This window comes from Cavia porcellus, unplaced genomic scaffold (genome assembly GCF_034190915.1).
Source record: "Cavia porcellus strain 051 isolate PalLab524CR breed Dunkin Hartley unplaced genomic scaffold, mCavPor4.1 scaffold_8, whole genome shotgun sequence".
NCBI classification, from domain to species: Eukaryota; Metazoa; Chordata; class Mammalia; order Rodentia; family Caviidae; genus Cavia; species Cavia porcellus.
In genome coordinates this window covers 63,104,407-63,125,429 of record NW_026947491.1, presented here as the reverse complement: position 1 = coordinate 63,125,429, position 21,023 = coordinate 63,104,407, and the positions used below count along the sequence as shown (strand labels likewise).

Genomic DNA, 21,023 nt, shown 5'->3' with positions numbered 1-21,023 from the left:
TTCAATTGTTTGTATTATTTTTAAGATCACTTGGTAGGTCTAAATCTTCCATATATAGGTTGAAGTTACTGTTAACTTACAAAAGCACTATATTGCTTGAGGATCCTTATTAAAACTTAATCTCAGACGTTTGTGAAATATCATGATGACTACAGTGACATTATAAGACATACCCACTTCATTTTTCCTGAATTTGTATATTTTCTCTACCTTTATTTAATTATATCCTGGTTGTGAATATAAAAGTAAAGACAGTGGATTTTGAGAATAACAGAAAAATGCTTCCACATCTTAACATAAAGCTCTGTTTTGACTCAATATTCATTTGTCATTCTAGTGTGATTTTCAGTTATGTGCCAAGCATTTGCATTTTGTCTTTCAAAGATAGGAACACCAAACTGTTTTTCTCTATTCTCTCACACTGCTAAACCTTCTGACAACAGATGTATGGGATTATTTCCCATATTCTATACTCAGCAATTAGTTCTCCAGCCTACACCACTTAGGTGTATCCTAATTTAATTCTGACCCTACTTGACCCTGTCCTCAGGTGTAATTTGTTAGAGTGACTTTCAGAACTCAAAGAAACACTTTATGTTTATCCATTTGTGTATAGGATATTACAAAGTATATGGGTGAAAGGGCCTGGAGATTTCATGCCTTCAGGTATGTTTCCTTCTAAGTGTGTCCATGTGTTTAACTCTAAAAGCTCTCTGAATCCAGTTTTTTTTTTTTTTTTTAGCTGTTTGTGGAGACTTCGAAGCATTAACATGATTGGTGACATCACTAGCCATTGATTAAAGTAATCTCCAAAGATTCAGGAGGGAGAGGTCTGAAAAATCCAACCCTGTAGTCACATGATTAGGATCCCCCTGGCAACCAGCTTCTAACCTGAATCTATAGAAGCCCACCAGGAGTGACCTCATCAGGACAAAAGATTTTTCTGCATAGTATTCCCAGGTATTTAGCAGCTCTCTACCAGAAACCAGGCGTAAAAACCAACCCTAAATATATATCTATATATGCTATTATAAGTTGTAATTAACATATTGTGATATCTATATATTATCAATTATAATTAATACATTGTCACTTAGTTCTCAAAAGAGTGATGAGATACAGTATAATCATGCCCTTTCTCAGTCTTATTATATGCCATATGTATGAACCAGTTCTTTCACAGTTCAGCACATTCACAACGTGGGTATAATTTATATTCCACGCAGCTGTGAACTACCAGTGGTACATGCTACCCAATGGAACAATCATGCATGTACTACAGATAAGAATGTGTTAAACTTTTATGACATATTTCCCTCTCAAATATCCTCATCCATGTGATAAGTTTCTGTTATTGTACATCATCTTTTGGAATTAATCAGAACAGTATTAAAGTGACTTAATTTTGTGAGCTGTATGCATCATTCATTTATTTATTCTTTATCATTGCCAGGACAATTTAATTTACATAGCTTGGCTATAAATGAAAACATGGATACAAATCAAGTGAAATCATTTATTTATATCTTTATGTCTTCCTTGTGATCTAAAATATATTGGTTTTAGATGAATTTTGAAATGAAAGTAAACTAGAAGATTTTTATGGAAAGTCACAGATACTAACGCATGTGGTAGTGAGTCTTTGGAGATTTGAGGAGTAAAGCTTTATGAGATGGAAGTTTTCAAGTAACTGAGATCTGTAATTTTATGCATTTAGGACATATAAGCTGTTCATGCTTGGGTAAATTGCTTAGCCCTTCCAAGCCTCAGTTTTGCTACATCAAATTTGTGCCTAGTAGCATTATTGTGCCTTTCGAGTTGGAAAAACTTTATCAGATAGCATGTGAAAACAAAATGAAGCAAATACTCAAAGTAATAGTTGCTTTGTTTATGATGATAATTTTTTATGTGGAAGACTACATGTAATCTAACACTTCTAAGTAGAGAAACATAGTAATTACTAATAAGGCATTTGAAAGAAAATAGAGTATGTAAGTGACTATTACAGAAAGAAATGTGCTAGCTAGCTGTTACCGTATTTTCTGTTGAGATATCAAGAGTAATCAGATAAGGTAGGAAAGTGAAACATTGCTAAGTGATTGTATTTTGTACTATCAACTAGTGATCGTGTTTTATTTTCTTGCCATTTGAATATTTTAGACAGTTTTTACATAAATATATTAACTAATCCTTTTAGCTCACATGATGGTACAACCTTTTACAATTACTACAAGGGTTTTTAAAGACCTGTCACAGTTAGGTGTGTTGGCACACTCATGGAAGCTAAGACAAGAGGATTGCAAATTAAGTCTCTCCTCGGCGACTTAGTGACTTAGTGAGATACTGCCTAAAAAGCTTCAACAAAAATTTTTTAAACGGTTGAGAATGTATTCAGTGCTAAAACCCTGAGTTCAATCTTTAGTACTGCAAAAAATTAGAAGACCTGATAGAAGGACCTCACACATAGTAGGCAGTTTATCATTAAGCTGTTTCTCCAGCACAAAATTAATCACTTATTAAAAAAATACTTACAAGAAAATAGCTACTAAATATTTGCAGTAATTCTCAAACTTCACATTTTTAATGCCTTACATAAAGTAGCATCTATAGTCATAAAATATTTTAAGACTAAGGGGCCAGGGATTTAGCTCAGTGGCATAAGCGCCTGCCTGCCAAGCATAAGGTCATGAGTTCGATCTCCCAGTACCACAAAAAAAAAGAAAAGAAAAAAAATTTTTAAAAAAAAGTTACTGTACTTTACTAATAATACTAAAGTTTCTGTTATTATCTGTATTATGAAAGTTACTACAGCTACTGTGTCTTTGATAAAGGTATACCTGGAGGAATATTGTCCCAAAACTTTTCCTTTTAAGCAGCCTACAGTATGAAGCAGTTCTTTGGTAAACCATGTGTTAATCTGTTGTCCAGTGTTAAATATTTGAGCCTGGTAATTTATCAAAAAAGCTCCCAGTTTTGGAGGTCCAAGAACATGGCACAGACCTCTGCCTAGCTCTACTGAGCGTTCCAATAGAAAATAATAGCAAAATGATAGGAATGTTGTATGAAAAAACTCACATTGTCTCTGGCAAGACAAGAAGCCAGAGAGCAGAGAAAAACTGGTCTTGCCCTTCTATACTTATATCAGTTCTTGCAAAAACTAAGATCTCATAAGAACTAGGTTAACTCTTTGCAGGTATAGTTTCCTCAGTCCCCTAACAACCTCTCACTAGGCTCTACTTTAAAGTTCTGCAGGCTCCCAGCATCATTACACTGGGAACCAAGTTTCCAGCAAAACCTGAAATCATATTCAGACCATAACAACTCACATAAGTGAGCATAGAACAGTCATGGCAAGACCCAGAGAATTAATTAATCACTGTTAAACTTAGCAGCTGCCCATGAGAAGATATTTGATATGAAATACAAGAAAAAGTCATAAAACATCAGATTTCTAAATGGTAGAGCACTTCTTTGGCAGTCTGACCCAAAATCTGGGAATGTTAACAAAAATGCCTTCTTTCTGTACTAACAGAAGAAAATCTGTATATTAAATCAACGTATATCATGCATATTTTACTTTTTTAATTACATTGAGCTTGTATGAATTTATATAGTTTCTTAATGGAAAGAGATTACAAAAGGAAGAGAATGAAGGAGAGAAAAACCCATGATGAATTTCTCAATTCTTCAGTACGTTAGTTTTGTAAGCAATTGGTAAGTGTTCTTTTATAAAGGAATCCATTGTAAATTAAGCATAGGAAATGCAAAATCAACCAAATAAATTTCACCTTTGGAAAATTTCACCACTTGTTATGTGTTAATATGTGTTCCTAAGTGTTTTAGTTTTTTTAATGAAGGTTTCAGTAAATATCTTACAAAACATGATTCCTAATTGTGTTTGATAAGGATATCATACTTAAAAGGCTGAGTCTGGGTTCCAACACTTATTTAAAGATTGAGAATCAACAACTTTATAAGGGGTTGATGTGAAATGTGAATTGTGTATCACAAAAGATGTTTTGAAAAGGGCCAGATGAGAGATTTCTTTTACTGTAAGTTTTACAATATTTTAAGCAAGATGTTAAACTAACATCTAAAAGCAGGACAGTACTGTATAAGGGTTGGTCAAAAAATAGCATGCTTTAAATTTTTTAAATATTCTGGAAAAAGGCATTGCCATTAATCCCCTTCATAATATCTTCTTGCTTCACACACAGTTATCCCATTGTCCTTGCTACTTTGTGGGTGTCCTCTTTCATGAGTATCTTTACAGCAGTTACCAAAACTATGGTGAATGCTGCTACCAGACGCTGTCCAGTGGTAAGGCAGGCTTAAAAAAATACCCTCATCCCTCTTATTCATTGGATCTTGCACCGTGCAACTTTGTGCTCTCCCCCAAAGTTAAAATGACCATGAAAGGTAAATAGTTTTAATGAGTTCAGGGCATTAGGGCACAACTGAAGACATTTGCAAAAAACTTTGAGAACTGCTTCAGAAAATGCCAACAATGATGAGATAAGTATGTTTGAAGAGGGGGAGTTTTTTGAGAGAACTTAATGGCAATGTGTCTTTTCTCTAATATTTTTTAAAAAGTTAAACATTTGCTATATTTTTATTACACCTCATAGTTACAGCTGTTTTGGTAGATACATGTATGCTATGACATTGAGAGTTTTTCATTTCCTATAATTATGATTATACCTCAAAGCTGAGAATATAATATATTAAATGCTCCTTTTCATAAGTTCAAAAATGTTAAATAGGCTAATTGTTTTACACTAAGTAATGTGACAAGCCTATCAGGGACTAAGATTAAAGGAGACCTTTTAAAGAAACAGTATTTGTAGATAAGGGCTCTGTCCAGTATGTAGTTGGAGTGAGAGGAGGGTGCTTGAAGAGAATCAGTTCTAAAGATTGAGATTACTAGTAGAAAGAGATGCATTTTTTTGAATATTGGCTTGGTAGGAGACTTGTTGAGCTCTGGGAGCTGTATAGAAGGAAAATAATTTGAAAGACATGATAGACTGAAAGAGGACTATGATAGATTGACAACTGGTGGTCAACTTGTAACATTCAGCAAAACTGAATCAGCATGGTGCTGGATGTGGAGGGACCACCTGATGATTTTTGCCAGAAGCATAAAAAGAGAACTGCAGGGGAAGAGGATGTGCTGTTATTTCCTGGAGAAGCCTGTCACACTGGCTTTGCTGATACGAATTTGGCTGTTCTTAACAGAGTGCTGAAGGTGCCTGCAGTTCTTTTTGGAGAAGCTCTGGTCCTTCCTTTGAGCATCACTTCCTGGCTTCAGAACAGATTCTTCACCTCACTGGTACAGACTTTCTAGCTTCCACCACTTAGACCTTCAACTGAAGGTCCTTGATACAAACTTGTGTGAGACATTTATGTGGACTTTAGCAGCTACCCTCATGGAGGACGTTGCCATGGGCTGTAGGTCTTCTGCTAGACTCAGGCAGGACATTGCCATGAGATCTAGGCCCTCAGCTGAATTCTTTGGGTCTCTAGTGTGTGAATAGATCTCCTGTACTCTTTTGCATTTAACTCTTCGGGTGAACATTGTAAAGTAATCCTATAAGTTATGTGTCCTGCATTTAATCTTTTCAATTGCAAACCCTGACTACAATAGGCCAAGACAGCAGGAAAGTGACCTCCATGAGAACTAGTCTGTGTGGCAAGAATAAAAGATTGCTGTGGGTGATAGGAACGCCAGAGAGTTAGATGAGATGAACTATTTTCTCAGTATGGAGACTACATCAAGAGGAGTGGAACAGGTAAAGATATCCAAATGACCACCACCAGGAAACTAGAGAATTAGAGGCATCTATGGGCTCCCCCCTAAAAAACCTCCCTGGAGAGCTACAGCTTTTGGATACTGTCACATAATTTAATCAATATCTAGTTAATGAGAATTGTGTTTTTCCCTAGTAAAAGATAAGCATTGGCCCTTTTCTTTATCCCTTCTGTCACAAAGCAAATGCACTAAGCCAAAAAGGGAAAGCAGGTGTTTGAAAGCAAGATTCTCCCACACAACTTCCAAGTCACTAGTGCTCTCCTCAAACAGGAAAGAGTAGAAGAAAAAGAGAAGAGGTTTGCAGTATACTATAGCTTGAAGCTGGAATGTTAAGATTGACTCTTTAATTTTAGATTATAATTGTTTTGAGAATCTAAAATGATTGAAAATCTGTGATTACCATTAAAGGAGACACCACTCAATGGAAAAATCATTAATAGTTATTGGCATGTTTTCTCATAATCCAAATTAAAATGTGTAGCTATGTTAAAAATTCAGAGATCAGTATTAAACTAGTTTTTTATTTTTCTAAGCAAAAGTACTTTAGATTTCCTAAGAAGAAAAAGATCATATTTTTAGTTCTATTAAAAAGATAATATTTGAATAAGTCAGCTGTTATTTTCTATGAGTGAATGGCATGAGCTTAAATTTTTCATAGTTTCAATAGAAGATTCAGCCTTATTAGTTAAAAATTGTGCTTTACTGAAGGAAGCTAGTGTTATATAAAATAATTGCTTCAATCATTAATAATCATTAGACAACTAGGAAAATAACACCACAGTTTACATCTGTCAGGCAAGCTTATGACTTTAGAACCTAAAATTTACAACATTGCAATATGCTTAATCAAGCTTGTTTAGTTTACATATTTTTATAATGTGCAAAGTGAAATTTAACCAAGAAATTTTCAAGCCAATATGTTGCAACAGATTAATAATCCTTTTTCTCCCTGAAATCTTTATAATAGTTAAGAAAGACAAATCATCTTTTGAATTTTTAGGCTGGGTACCTAATTAACTAGTGCAGGAAATTGGTAAATAGGCATTGAAATTACCATTGTAACAGATGTTTATAAAACAGTGTACATAATTTTAAATTTCAGTCCACCTAGATTGCTCTCTTAGATTGTACAACTTGCTGTTGGCCTAGAGAGACTAGATCACTGAATGAAATCTCTTCTCATATACTTTTTCTCAATTTACTATGTGACAGATGGAGTACCTTAATTAGCAAAGCACACCTTAGTCTCCCACTTGTGAGCTTAACCCATAAAATAAAGCAGAGAAGGAAAACGATAAAGCATAGAAGGAATATAGGACTCTAGGTAGAGTGTTGAAGGTTGCAGGACTGTAATACTAAACAGAATGAAAGAAAAATCCTCTCTGAAATCACTGAGTAGAAGCCTGGAGGAGAAAGAGTATAAACCATTGAGTACCGGGGGAAGAACGTTCCATGTTACAGTCAACATACAGTATAAAGATGAATAAGGCCTGAAAGTAGTGAGCAAGTTGGATTCTACCACGAGACAAAAGAAAGAAGTGAGAAGGAGGGAGGGAATCCTATGGAGAAAGGTACAGAATCTCAATCATATATCACTGTAAGCTATCTTGGTAAGTTTTAAATGAAATAAGCCATTAGATGTGAAGTAGAGTGATATTTTGTTGGCAAGGTTTAACTGAAGTATAGTAAGAAGCAGAAATAGGAAGGGCAGGTGTAATGCAAGAGCAATTTTCTAAATGAAAGGTGATAAAGATTTGCACTAGAGTTGTAGCAAAGATGTAAGAAGCAATAGATTTCTGAATAAAACAGAGCTCTCCAATCGTTTATCATGTTTTTAAATAAAATTTAACAAATATTTTACAATCATTTGTAACATATTTCCATAAGTAAAATGTTTGAAAATTACAGGTAACTGAAAAAGAGCAAAAGTGACTCAGAATTTGCTCTTAAAATGTAATTAATAGCCTTTTATTCCTTCTGTGTGTGTGTTTAAAAATACCAATCCATTTTACCAAATATAATTTTGTTAAACCTCTATTTTTTGTATATTATGATCATTTCCTATTTATTTAAATATTTTCCTGCAAGCCAGGCATAGCCGTGCATGCCTGTAATCCAGCACTCAGGAGGTTGAGGCAGTCATTGGAAATTCGAGACTGTCCTGGGCTACAGAATGAGTCTAAGGCCAACCTGAACTGTACAATGAGACCCTGTTTCAAAAAGACCAAAACATTTTGTTTTTCCTGCAACATATTGTGCCTGCATGGTAAGTGTGCATTTAACCAAAATATAGTGTTATTTAACCAGGATATAGTGTTATTTAACCATTGTGTACGTAGAGTACTTTATTTAAGTAGTTCTCCATTGTTAACCATATACACATTTTCCAGTTTTTTGTATTATAAATACTACTAAAATGAACACCTTTGTTGCTTTATCTTAGAATTGACTGCTGAATTTGAACTAAGAAGAAACCAGAAGGCAGAACTGTTACTGTAAACTGACAACTTAGATTTTTTTCAGCTATAACAATAAAAAGATTATTTACATCTTATGCATACTGACAGATTTTATAGGATACCAAAACTATTTCAATGAGAAATATTTATAAATTTTTGCTTAAAACTGAATAAGCATTCATGTATTTAAGAGTTTTTCTATTTTTAATAGGCAGTTGACCAATTGGAAAAGCTGTTAATATTTTAAAATTTCACATGAACTGTAGTCATGTTGGATCTCTGCCACCTAAGCTTTTATAACCTTCTGTTTATTGGACATTATGCCCACTTGTAAGACTTAATGCCAGTTTCTAAAAGTAATGTTTAAATAAAAAAGGGCCATTTATATTCTTTGGAGTGTAAACTATCAGTTAAATTATTGTACTAGAAACTGAACCTAGGCCCTTCACACTGAGCTGTATCTCCAGTCCTTTTTTTTTAATGCTTTATTTTGAGGTAGTACCTATGTCACTTTGAATTAATTTTTTAAGAATCCTTTAGTCATTTACTTATTTGAAGTAACTTTAAGTATATGTAGAAAACAAAATATGAAACTTGTGGCTCTACTAAGAAATAAATAGAATGCAAGAGTAATTGCATATGAAAAAGTTGAAATTAGAAAAAATGCCATAATTTATGCTTGAAAAAACACTTAATGTACTATTGAAGGGGAAAAAACCTAACATTTACTTGGTAACTATTCTGTATGAAATGCTTTTACATAATTTGGGCATGTAATTATCATAATAGTACTATGAAATAGACTTTGCCATCCTTCCTTTGCAAATCAGATTAAAATCTCACTAGAAACCAAACATATTAGTATTATTTCATTTTATTAGTAAATATTCTACAAATATTTCAAGTGACTAGTTTTAAAAGTTATTTTCCTCCTCACTCTGGGCCCCTCCCTAGCAAAAATTTTGTGAAGTAAATACTAATGTCCTGTACTATCATGCATAGTCAAAGAAAATTAGTGTCACACAAGTGTAACAATTAGATTTAAATTCAGGTATGCCAGCTTCATATATATATATATATATATATATATATATATATTTTTTTTTTTTTTTTTTTTTTTAAGAACTTACAGTTTTAACCACCAGGTTATACTGACAGTATTTGGGTGCTTTAGAAACCAATTGTTTTCATTTTGCCCACATGCTTCCAGTGTGTCCTTTGGTTTTTATTCTACTTAAGCCAGTCTTTTTTTCTTCTTCATTAGTTTCTTGTTAATTCAGTCTACATATGGAATCTTGTTTCTTTTGTTATCTACTTTTCATCCTCCCCACTCTAGCAATAGTGATAATGGTAATTATAACTGCTGAACTTACTGGGCACTTAATGTACCAACTATCTTAATCCAAGTGACAACTCTGTTTAGGCAAGTATTACTAACTCTGGATTTTAGTTGAGATTTCTGAGGTTTAGAGAGGTAAAGCAATGTATGTTTATGTTTGTATCTAAAATACCCCCCAAAATCACATGTATTCAGAAGTGGGGCATTTGGAAGGTGGTTGGAGGGGGCACTAAACTCATCAGTGGATTAATCCCACTGATGATTTATAATTCAGTGTGCCGTTAGGAGGTGGCGCCTGGTTGAAGGAGATGGGCCATTGAGACTAATACCTGGAAGGTATGTTCTTATACCTGGCCTCTTCTCTTTTTGTTTCCTAGATTGCATGAATTGAGTAATTTTTTGTCCTATGCCTTGCCCCACATTGTTTCTGCCTCAAAACCAACTAACCATGGACTGATCCCTCTAAAACTGTGAACTAAAATAAACAAGTTACGAGTGTTCAGGTATTTTTTCCCAACAACATGAAAGCTGACTATTGTATATTCTCATATTAATAAATGGTAGATCCTGCATTAGCCAGATCTGCCTGACTTCACAGATTCTCCTTCTTAAAAAATTAAGTTTTTTTTTTTTTAAATTAAGGTATAATGTACGTACTGAAGTGCCCTACTCTAGTTCTATGAATTCTGTTATGTTAGATACCTGTGTAGTAATCATCAACAACATTCTCAGGGAAGAGGCTCTCCTAGTGCTCCCTCCCCATAGATAATCCTCCAAAGGTAAACATCACTTTGATATCTTTCACTATGGACTTGCTTTGGTTATTATTTTGAAATTTTGTATATTTTATATTTTATACTCTGGAATATTATTTCTTTCCAGTCCTTTTTTTTTTTTTTTTTTTTTTCCCCAGTAGTGGGAATTAAACTTGTAGAGCTACATCTTCAACCTTTTTTATTTTGAGGCAAGATATTGCTAAGGTGGCCTCAAACTTACAGTGCTGCTTCAGTCTCTTAGGTAGCTGGGATTATAGACATGCAGTACTGCAGTTGGTTTAGAGTCCTCACTTTTAATGACTAATGGATACTTTCTCCAACTAAACTGCCAGATTCCTGGTCCAGTTTCCCTAGGTGAGTGACTAGTGCCCAATTTCTTGCTGAGTAGCTAATGTTAGTAACATAATAAGCTAATTCTTGCTAAATTAATGGGGAAAATGGATTAAGTTACTTTTTAAAAAAATAATTTATTATGTTTGACAAATGACTTGAAGCCTAGAAGAATAACCACTATGAAAATTTAAGGAGAGTCTGAGAGAATTTTTAGGAGAGAATATAGGAAGATTTTGATTTTGTTAATTATATACTGTTTTTAATTAGTTGTCTTAACTTTTGTGGCAATAACAAAATTCCACATTTCTATTATGTATATACTGGGCAGTATATATATATATATAACAGAAATCTCTCACACAAATGAAAGGTGGGGTGTTTAAAATCAGGAGACCAGCATGTTTTGTGTCTGGCAAAGGTTACCTTATGTTTTCCCAATGGCTCCTTGTTTCTGTGTCCTCACATAGCAGAATAAAAATTTAAAAGGGCATACATACAGTAGTTCTAATTATATATGATTATTTTATTTTATTTTAGTATCAAGGAGCGAACTCATGTCCTCAAGTTTCCCAGACAGGCACTTAACGTCACTGAGCTAAACCCCTGGCCCTAATCCTTTAATTTTAGGAAAGAACCTCATAGTATATAAAATGAAACACAAGACTGAAAAGAAACTAAAAGTACATACATAGTCTAAGCAAAGACAGTTGTGTAAATTTTGTAGTCTTGGGATAGAGAAGTGTCTTAGTCTGTTAGTGATGGTAAAACAGTATGCAAGACTGGATAATGTTTTCTGAAAAGAGAAATTTAGACCAAGTTACTCCCAGATTCCTCATCCAGTGAAGAGCTGTTCATTATGAGTGGTGTCATCCAAATGTCCTTACATGGAGGAAGGAGCAGACCAAAAAGCAGACACTCTTTTCTCATGTAGCAAAGTAAAAGAGCAAGAGATTATTTCCTTTTACTGGAGTTGTTTCGTAAGGGCACTAATTACCTCCCAAAGATTCTCCTCTCAACACTGTGGCATCTGTGCTTGAGTTTCAATGTGAATTTTGAAGGTTATAGAAATTAAACTAAAGATCAGGTATTTAGCTCAGTGGTACATGACCTGCCTGACAAGTGCAAGTCCATCAGTTCAATTCTTGGCACCAAAAAAAAAAAAAAAAAAAAAAGACAAACCAGGAAAACCAAAAACAGAAACTAAATCAAGTATACTAATATACTAATTCTGTGTCTTTTAAAATTATTTATAAAATTAAATTTTTACATGTACAAATGAAATTAACATTTTACAGAAGTGTTACATGCATAAAAAGATCAATGTGACATGAAAAATGAACATTGAAATTATAAAAGTTTTGGGTTCTGTTCCCTACTCTACAGTTTACTAGTTTATTACCTGACTTAAGTCACCTTATCTTTGAATCAGCGTTTAATATCAACATAAATATATTTTACATCCCTGACATCTTAATGTGAAGAGCAAATATGAAATAAGCTAATGAATGTTAGTGTGTGCTTTCTAAAGCCTCATAAAAATATGTACATAACTGAGGATGGGGACAGAGAGAGATCCTTCATAAAACAGCAAGTACAGTTATTGACATGTGTAAAATTGAATATTCTGACCAGATGATGTAATAAAAAGCCTTAGCAAAGTTGTTTTTGAAGAACTACTTTAATAATGTAAACTACCAGTCACTCGGTTCAACTTTGTCAGGTCTCTTTAGTAGGTGGATTTGTGAATGTATAACAGCAATTAGCAATTTGCTTCCCCATTTCATTTGATCTTGTTCTTACATTTCACATCTTAGTTCTAAATTTTCCTGGAAAACCACATGTAATGTTTTACGTATATCACTTTCCTTAGAATTTCTTATGTGGAACATAAATTTGTTTAGAGAATCTCCTGTGACAAGAATTACCTAATTGCCAACTCAGAGTGTGAAAAATGTATTATGGAGAAAAATGTGAAATAGTTTCTTAGGATAACCATATTCCTATTAATCTATAATCAAGGAAAAAATGAAAGGGTTGGGTAGCAGTGATGGGTAATATACTGGGCTTTATTTTGGAGTGCCACATACTGGTAAATTACTTCAAATGTTTCAAAAATAAAAGTAAAAATGATGTTGTGACATTAGAACAACTAAATGATTAGAGAATGACATCAACAAGATGGTAGAACAAGACAAACATTTATCTTCTCATAGAAACAGTCATACTTCAGAATACTTTCACAAGAGCAAGAGAATCTAGGTGAGAGATTAAAAAACTAGAGGTAGCATAAAACTTTTAAAATTAATAAAAGCTGCATACAAAAGGTCAACAAGGACACTTACACATTATTCTGGGCTGTAGTTTAAATATATCTCCTCCAAAATTTAGATGTTGATTTTTTCCTAGAAGTGCCAGATTTTGAAGCCAAGCAATACTGGGAGACAGCCCTTTTAATTTTTAATTTTATTTTTGAAACAAGGTTGTGCTGTTTCCAGACTAGCCTATAATTTAGGATCCTCTGCCTTAGCTTCTCAGGTAGCTGAGATTGTCAATATGGACCACCACATACAGCTCAGGTGTTAAAATTGAATAAGTAATGCTATAGAGTGCAGCCTTTAGAGGTGATTAGAAGAACAGGCCTGAACTGAAAATTTCATGGATACATTTAAGTAGACTTTATCAAGCCCCAAAAAGAACTAGTGAGATTGAAGACAGATCATTGAAATTAGGCATTGGAAAAGAAATTGGAAAGGAATGAAGAGAATCTATAGGACTTACAGAATATCATCAAGCAAACGAAAATTTACAAATAAGAGTTCTAAGAAGAATGGAAAAAGAAATTGAGAGAAAGTTTCTCAAGTTAGTAAAGGGAAATGAATCCCTGAAACAGTGAAGCCCAAAGAACACTAAATAAGTTAAATACAAAGAAAGCATCACTAAAAGACCTTATAATCAGATTCCCAAAAGTCAAAGATTAATATGTCATTTTGAAAACAACAAGACACTTGTCAGTAGGACCATTTAAGATGATTGCTGAATTTTTTAACAGAAAGCTTCCTGGTCAGTAGAAAATGGGTGATATTTTTGTAGTGCTGGAAGGAGAAATAAGCAAAAATCAAAGACAAACAAAATACCTCAAAAACATCCTTGGCAAAGATCTTTTAGAAATGAAGAGAACATAAGGACTTTTCCAGGCAAACAAAACTAATTTAAGTTCATTACCACTACATCTGCCTTGAAAAAAACATACAAAAGTGAGTTCTTAAAGTTGGAACAAAAAGATATTAACTAATAACATGAAAACCCATGAAAGTATAAAAATCACTATAAAATTTAAAAAGTCAAATTGAGGAGCTCCGATGTAAGTCAGTCCCAGGGCATGCTGGAGTCAATGCCCAGAAGTGAAAAAAAAGATAATACAGAGCCCAGAATACTAGTTCTATTACGGTAGTGCATGCATTACTTTTTAAACTCTAAGAAGTTGAAAGACCTCCAGGAGTGGTTGCATGCCTGTATTCCCAGCTATTCCGGAGACTGTGATGAAAGAGTCACTGAACAATACAAGCCTCGTTTCAAGAAAAAAAAGACAATGGTAGTAAAAGTTATTAAAGTTGTAAACATAGCTATAGTAAAAAATATTTTATGAATTTTATACAGTAACTTTATGTACAGTACAGAAAAGATATGAAATGTGACAGAATGTAAAATATAAGAGGAGTAAAAGCTGAAGTACAGAGTTTTTTATGTGGCCAAAGTTATGAATTCAAAAGAAACTAGTAAGAAGATTCCTTATGCAAACCTCATGGTGACCAGAAAGAAAGACAATGGCAAACAAAAGATAAAGGAAAAAATCAAAACACAGCTACCAAAAAGAAAGCTCCTATCAAATTATAAAAGAAGTTTTAAAAAATAGACTTTTAGAAAGAAACCACCAAGATTAAATTATATATTGCCTACAAGACACTTGCTTCAGCTATATAATCAGTCACACATAGGCTGAAAATAAAGGGATGGAAAAAGATACTTCACGTTAAAGTAAAGGGATAAAAAGAGATTCCATATAGATGGTAACCAAGAGAGCCAAGAGTGGCTCTACTTACATCAGACAAAATGTATTTTAGATTAAAAACTTGCAAGAAACAAGGTCATTGTATACTACGAAAGGTGTCAATTCATCAAGAGGATATGTCATTTATAAATAAGCACTCAATATTTATATACCTAAATAAATATGAGAAATATTAAAAAGTTGAAGAGATGGGAAGCAACAGTAATAGTAGGGAACCTCAATACCTCACATTAAAAAATGGGTATGTCATTGCAGACAAAATAATACGGAAACAGTGGATTTGAAAAACAGTATAAATGAAGAGCACGTAAGAAACACACAAAACTATCCACAGTAAAAGTACAGACATTCATTTCATACGCACAAGGATCATTTTCCAAGACTTAGGCCACAAAACAAGCCTCAACCAATTTAAGAAGATTAAAATCAACTGCCTTCCAAGCAAAAAACTGAGATGTGATGAAGCATTTCAGTACTATAAAACGTTAGGAAATCAGTAATGAGGAATTTTTTTTAAATATGCAGAATTAAACAACATATTCCTAAACAACCAAGGAAACATTTAAAATTTTGAGCCAAGTGAAAATACATATACCAAAAATTATTAAATGGAGAAGTAGTCAAAGAGTATTGTGTAGCAATAAATCCCTACATTAAAAAAGGCCAAACCTGGTACACCTGGCACAGGTGTAGTCTCAGCTACTGAAGAAGCACAGGCAGAAACTCTGAAATACAGCATCATGAGGAAGACAGGAAGGAAATGGGTCAGTGGGAATTGAAGCCCACAGAGAGAGCAAAGAAAAACCAAGGAAGAAGAAGGCGGTAGCTGGAGGCACCTTTGCCCCGAAATGGAACTCACTGCACAAGAGGAACTGTTCAGAGTTGTGATCCTACTGTCAGTAATGGGGTCAGCTGGCGACCTTGGAGGGCTCTGCAGAGAGACATGGCAGTGGAAGGAAGCGGCAGACATGGAGACTACACTGGCTGATAGTGCAGAGGTCTTAACCCTCCTGGGGAGAGCTATTTTGGAGACGGGCCTGCCTAGCTTAAAATTCAGAACTGCTGCTGACTGTGTCTCGCAGCTCCCAACTGGGAGCAGACCTGTGGAAATTGCTTAGACTGTGACAAGCCGAATGAGTCTGGCCTCAGGGCAGGCCCGCTGAGATTACTACCCCACCAAAAAGCAATGCTAACTTGCTGGCATAGATCAGTGTGATTCCAAACTCTGGCTCCACAGGTTGTCTGCTAGTGGACCCAGAAAGAATCCTGAAAGTGGACTGTATTTTTTTTTTCTCTTTCTCTTTCATTGTTTTGATATGAGTGTGAAAGTGGTTCTTAACCTTTTTATGAGTGTGTTTCTGTTCTGTTCTTCCTGTTATCTTTTCCATTTCTCTTTTCCTTCAGTCTTCTGCACCAGTTTGAGCATGTTGGTGTGATCTCCCTTTGTCTTCCAATCTTTTAATCTCTCTTTTTCCACTTCTGTATTTTCGCTGTAGTCCATTTTAAATTTTAACCCTCTAGGGCAAAATTGACAAATTACAGACTTATATATTGCATATAATTATCTGGTTTGTTTTACGTTTTGTTACATAATCATAAATTAGTTCATATGGTTAAAAGTTGCAAATTAAGGGTTAGCTCAGTTTGTTGTATTCTAGGCTGTTTTTGATGCTATTGGTACCAGTATAGCCAAAACTAACATATTTGTTCTAAGCAGCTAGTATTCCATCACTGAGATGAACTAAGAGTCACAGGAAATACAGTGGCACAGTACCAAAGAACCAGGAAGGAGGCCAAACGAGCAATGATTTCTCATCTCCAACAAACTGAAGCGGTAAGATCTTCCAACAGACTCAAAAGCCAAAAACTAGCTACACCTGGAAGATACCTCAGCGTATTCATTACCTAAGTGTACTAAGTACTACCAATGAAGTAACTCACCATAGGCAATTTACAAGTATCACCTTAGGAATTAAAACTAAAGAGAGACAAGAAAATGCGAAGACACTTAAGCAAAATGCAACCCCAGACATCCAGTTCCACTAAAGGCAAATTCAGGGAACAATCAGGTGGGACAATCCAAAAGCCCCCTACCAAGTCTCTCTGAAGTGGTAACAAGCAACTAAATGAGGCTCTAGAAAAAATGAAATCAGAAATAAAATAGATAACTAGAGATCACCAAAATACATACCATGCTTAGCAGTGCTAAAGCAGACACAGACAAGCCACTGTGGTAATCAGTACGGAGATTCCTAAAAAAACTAGGATTGGAAGTACCATTCAACCCCTTCCTGGGTATTTTCCCATAAAAACTGAAAAAGTCATGTCTCAGTGATATAAGTGCACCCGTGTGTACAGCAGCACAATTTGTAATAGCTAAATCTTGAAAACAACCAAACTGTTCATCAGCCATAGAATGGATGAAAAAAGATGTCTTTTTATGGAATGGAATATTACTCAGCTATAAAAGGGATGATCTTGAGGCTTTAATAGGTAAATGGAGACAATTTGAGACTCTTCATAAGTGAAAAATCAGACTCACATTTGTAAATACCATATTGTCTCGAATATAAAAAAATTAAAAATTGAAAGTAATAAGATTCAAAATATGTAATACATTGTGATAATGAAAGGGAACAAAAGTGCTCTAAAGGATATAACTGTATGTTTTAGTGTGCAAGATAGATAACTACATGACCAAGTTTTTTTTGTTTTTGTTTTTTTCATTTTTATCGGTACTGAGGATCGAACTCACGACCGCCTGCTTGCAAGGCAGCTGCTTATGCCGCTGAACTAAATCCCCAGCCCCTTGACCAAGTTTTTGTTAGTTCATCAAACAGAATAGTTTGTACTGTTATTGTTTGTCCACTTTTTATGCTTTGATTTTGTGACAAGCAACTACTTCTAAGATAACAATATGTAACTTATCAACTATTGATTTCTTTTTTAAAATTATGTACTATTTCTACCTTTTTCCTATTATTTTTTTTTCTCTAAATAAAAATAAAAGCACAAACAGGCAAAAAATAGACAAACAGGGAAATTATAGAAGCTCAGCATAGGGAAAAAATGCAATCCATAAACAGATTCAAGCAGATATCCAGGAGAATAAAAACTTCATTGAAAGTATTCAAAGTAGGGGCTGGGGATTTGGCTCAGCGGCATAAGCGCCTGTCTTGCGGGCAGGCAGTCGTGAGTTCAATCCCTGGTACCGATAAAAAGGAAAAAGAAAAAAAAAAAAAAAAAAAAAAAAAAAAAGAAAGTATTCAAAGTAGATTAGGCCAATGTGAGAACAGGATCTCAGCTATTGAAGACAAGCTTGCAGTTAGTGACCAGGAAAAGAAAGATTTCTCAAAAACAGCAAGGGAGTATGACAAATTGATCCAATAGCTACTAGATGAGACAAAGAATAACTTAAGATTGATTGAAATCAGTGAACAAGCAGGAGACACCACAAATGACATTTAAAAATGTTCACAGTTATGACAGAAAACTTCCGTAGTAGAGAAAGAGAATTTGACATACACATAAATGAGGCATATAGAACTCCAATTAACAATGATCAAAAAAATCTACAGCCAAGCGTATCATAGTCAAGATTCCAGAAATTCAACACAAGAATAGAATCCTAAAAGCTATTAGAGAAAAGAAAAAAATCACCTGTAAAGGAAAGCCCATCAAAATTACAGCTGACTTCTCAGCACAAACTAAAATCACGGGGAGCTTGGAGTGAAGTACTCCAAGTTTTAAAGTAAAACAACTTACAACCCAGACTGATATGTCCCACAAAACTATCTTTCAAAATTGATGGAGAAATAAGATACTTCCATGACAAAGAACATCTGAGGAAATTTATGACCACCAAACCAGCACTCCAAAATGTTCTGAAGGACATGTTAGAAAGAGATAATAAGGACAACAATTCCAAAGAAGGAATCCACCACAGAAGGCAAACAATTGGGGGAGGGGAGAGGTGTAGAGCCAGCAACAAGAAAATAACATGACAGGGATAAACCAATACATTTTAGTTACAATTATCAATGTTAATGGTCTTAATTCACCAGTCAAAAGACACAGACTGGCAGAATGGATCAAAAAGCAAGATCCAACAACATGCTGCATACAAGACACATTTAATTCAAAAAGAAATTCATAGATTGAAAGGCAAAGGATAGAAATCTCTACTTTGTGTGATGGGAACCCAGAAAAAAGCAGCAGTAGCTATTCTGTTTGCAGACAAAGTGAGTTTCAAGCCAAGACTAATCAAGAGAGATTAAAAAAAAGTCACTATATTCTTGTAAAGGGAGTAATACAAGAAGAGATAACAATCATAAATATACATGTAACAAATACTAGTGCACCAAACTATTTAAGACAATTGCTAACAGACATGAAAAGTCAAATAAGCCCTAAAACAAGTGTATTTGGAGATCTCAATACCCCACTGTCACAAAAAGCCCTAAAATAATTGTATTTGGAGATCTCAATACCCCACTGTCACAAAAAGATAAAGTAGACAATTGCAAAACAGAGCAAAATCAAACTTTTAAACAAATGGACTCAGTAGATGTCTATAGACTGTTCCACCCCACAACATCAGAATGCACATTATTCTTAGCTGCACATAGGACATTCTCCAAAATAGACCAGATAGTGGCTCATATAACACGTTATACAAAGGAATTGATATTATCCCATGCATACTGTCAGACCACAGTAAATGAAATTGGAAATTTGTGCCAAAGGAAACCACAAAAACTTCATAAACATGATAATTAAATAGCACACTACTGAACAAGCAACGGGTTACAGATGAAATTAAAGAATAAAGTAGACAGCTTTTACAGTTGAATGATAATGACAGTACAACATAGCAGAGCTTTGTGGGACACAATGAAAGTAGTCTTAATAGGGAAGTTTATAGCAGTAAATGCCCATATCAGGAAAGCAGAGCAAGTACGTCTCAACAACTTAATATTGAACCTTAAACTTCTAGAAAAAGAAGAGCAGGATAAGCCAAAAGTACACATGAGGGAGGGAATTCTAAAGATCAGAGCAAAAATTAACATACTGGAGACTAACACAATACCAAGAATCAAAGAGTTGGTTCTTTGAAAGATTAAATAAAACTGACAAACCCTTATCCACTCTTACCAAAAAGACTCAAATCCATGCAATTAGGAATTAAAAAGGTGAAATCACAACAGAAAACTATCTATACCTACTTTTAAAACTTATGTTCTAAGGAGACAGAAAATACAGAAGAAATGGACAGATTCCTAGATATGTATGAATGATACAAGCTGAATTGAGAAGATATAAAAACCCTAAATAACCCAGTATCAATAAATGAAATCAGAGATGTAATTAACAACCTATCAACAAAGAAAAGCTCAGGCCCTGATGGATTCATTGCTGAATTCTACAGGAAACTTAGAGAAGACCACCACTTCTCAAACTCTTTAATGAAATTGAAAGTGGAGCAGTACTTCCAAATTCATTACTGGAAGCAAGCGTTACCCTGATACCAAAACCAGGGAAGGACCCAACTAAGAGAATTACAAGCCAGTTTCTCTAATGAACATAGGTGCATAAATCCTTAATAAGATACTGGCGAACAGTGCAGGCAATCATGTAGAGAATTGGACAAAATGATCAGGTGGGATTCATCTCCGGGATGCAGAGATGGTTCAGCATAGGTAAGTCAATCACTGTGATATGCCATATTAGCAGAGCTGAGGATAAAACTCATATAATTATCTCAATAGATGATGAAAAAGCTTTTGACAAAGTCCAGCACCCTTTCATGATAAAAACCCTACAGAAAATTGGAACAGATGGTCTTTATGTCAATCATATAAAACCCATCTAAAACAAACAGCCAACATAATACTAATGGACAAAAACTGAAAACAGTCTCAAATCAGGAACAAGTCAAGGATGTCCACTGCCTCCACTCTTATTCATCATTGTCCTGGAAACTGGTTGGAGCAACTACACAAGAGAAAGAAATAAAAAGAACAAAGATAGGAAAGGAAGAATTTAAACTATCATTATTTGCACATGATATGATATTCTACTTAGAAGATCCCAAAAATACCACTAAAAAAAAAAACTGATAGATTTATTAAGCAAATTCAGTAGCGTAACTGGATATAAAGTCAACATTCAAAAATTAGTAACCTTCCTGTACATGAATAATAAACTCACTGAGAGGGAAATAATACATTTCACAATA

At 34.3% G+C, this 21,023-nt stretch overlaps 1 long non-coding RNA gene across 13 annotated transcripts in view; it reads left to right on the top strand.

Moving 5' to 3' along the window:
• The window catches only part of LOC111758592 (uncharacterized), a 272,253-nt gene that overhangs the window by 13,601 nt on the left and 237,629 nt on the right, over nucleotides 1-21,023 (top strand). For 8 of the 13 annotated variants that reach the window (XR_010049374.1, XR_010049371.1, XR_010049372.1 and 5 more), the window contains exon 4: nucleotides 743-960. This is a non-coding gene — a long non-coding RNA (uncharacterized LOC111758592). Of the gene's footprint in view, nucleotides 1-742; nucleotides 3,804-21,023 lie in introns of those variants that run through there. The other 5 variants (XR_010049363.1, XR_010049373.1, XR_010049365.1 and 2 more) reach the window with 1 other exon arrangement.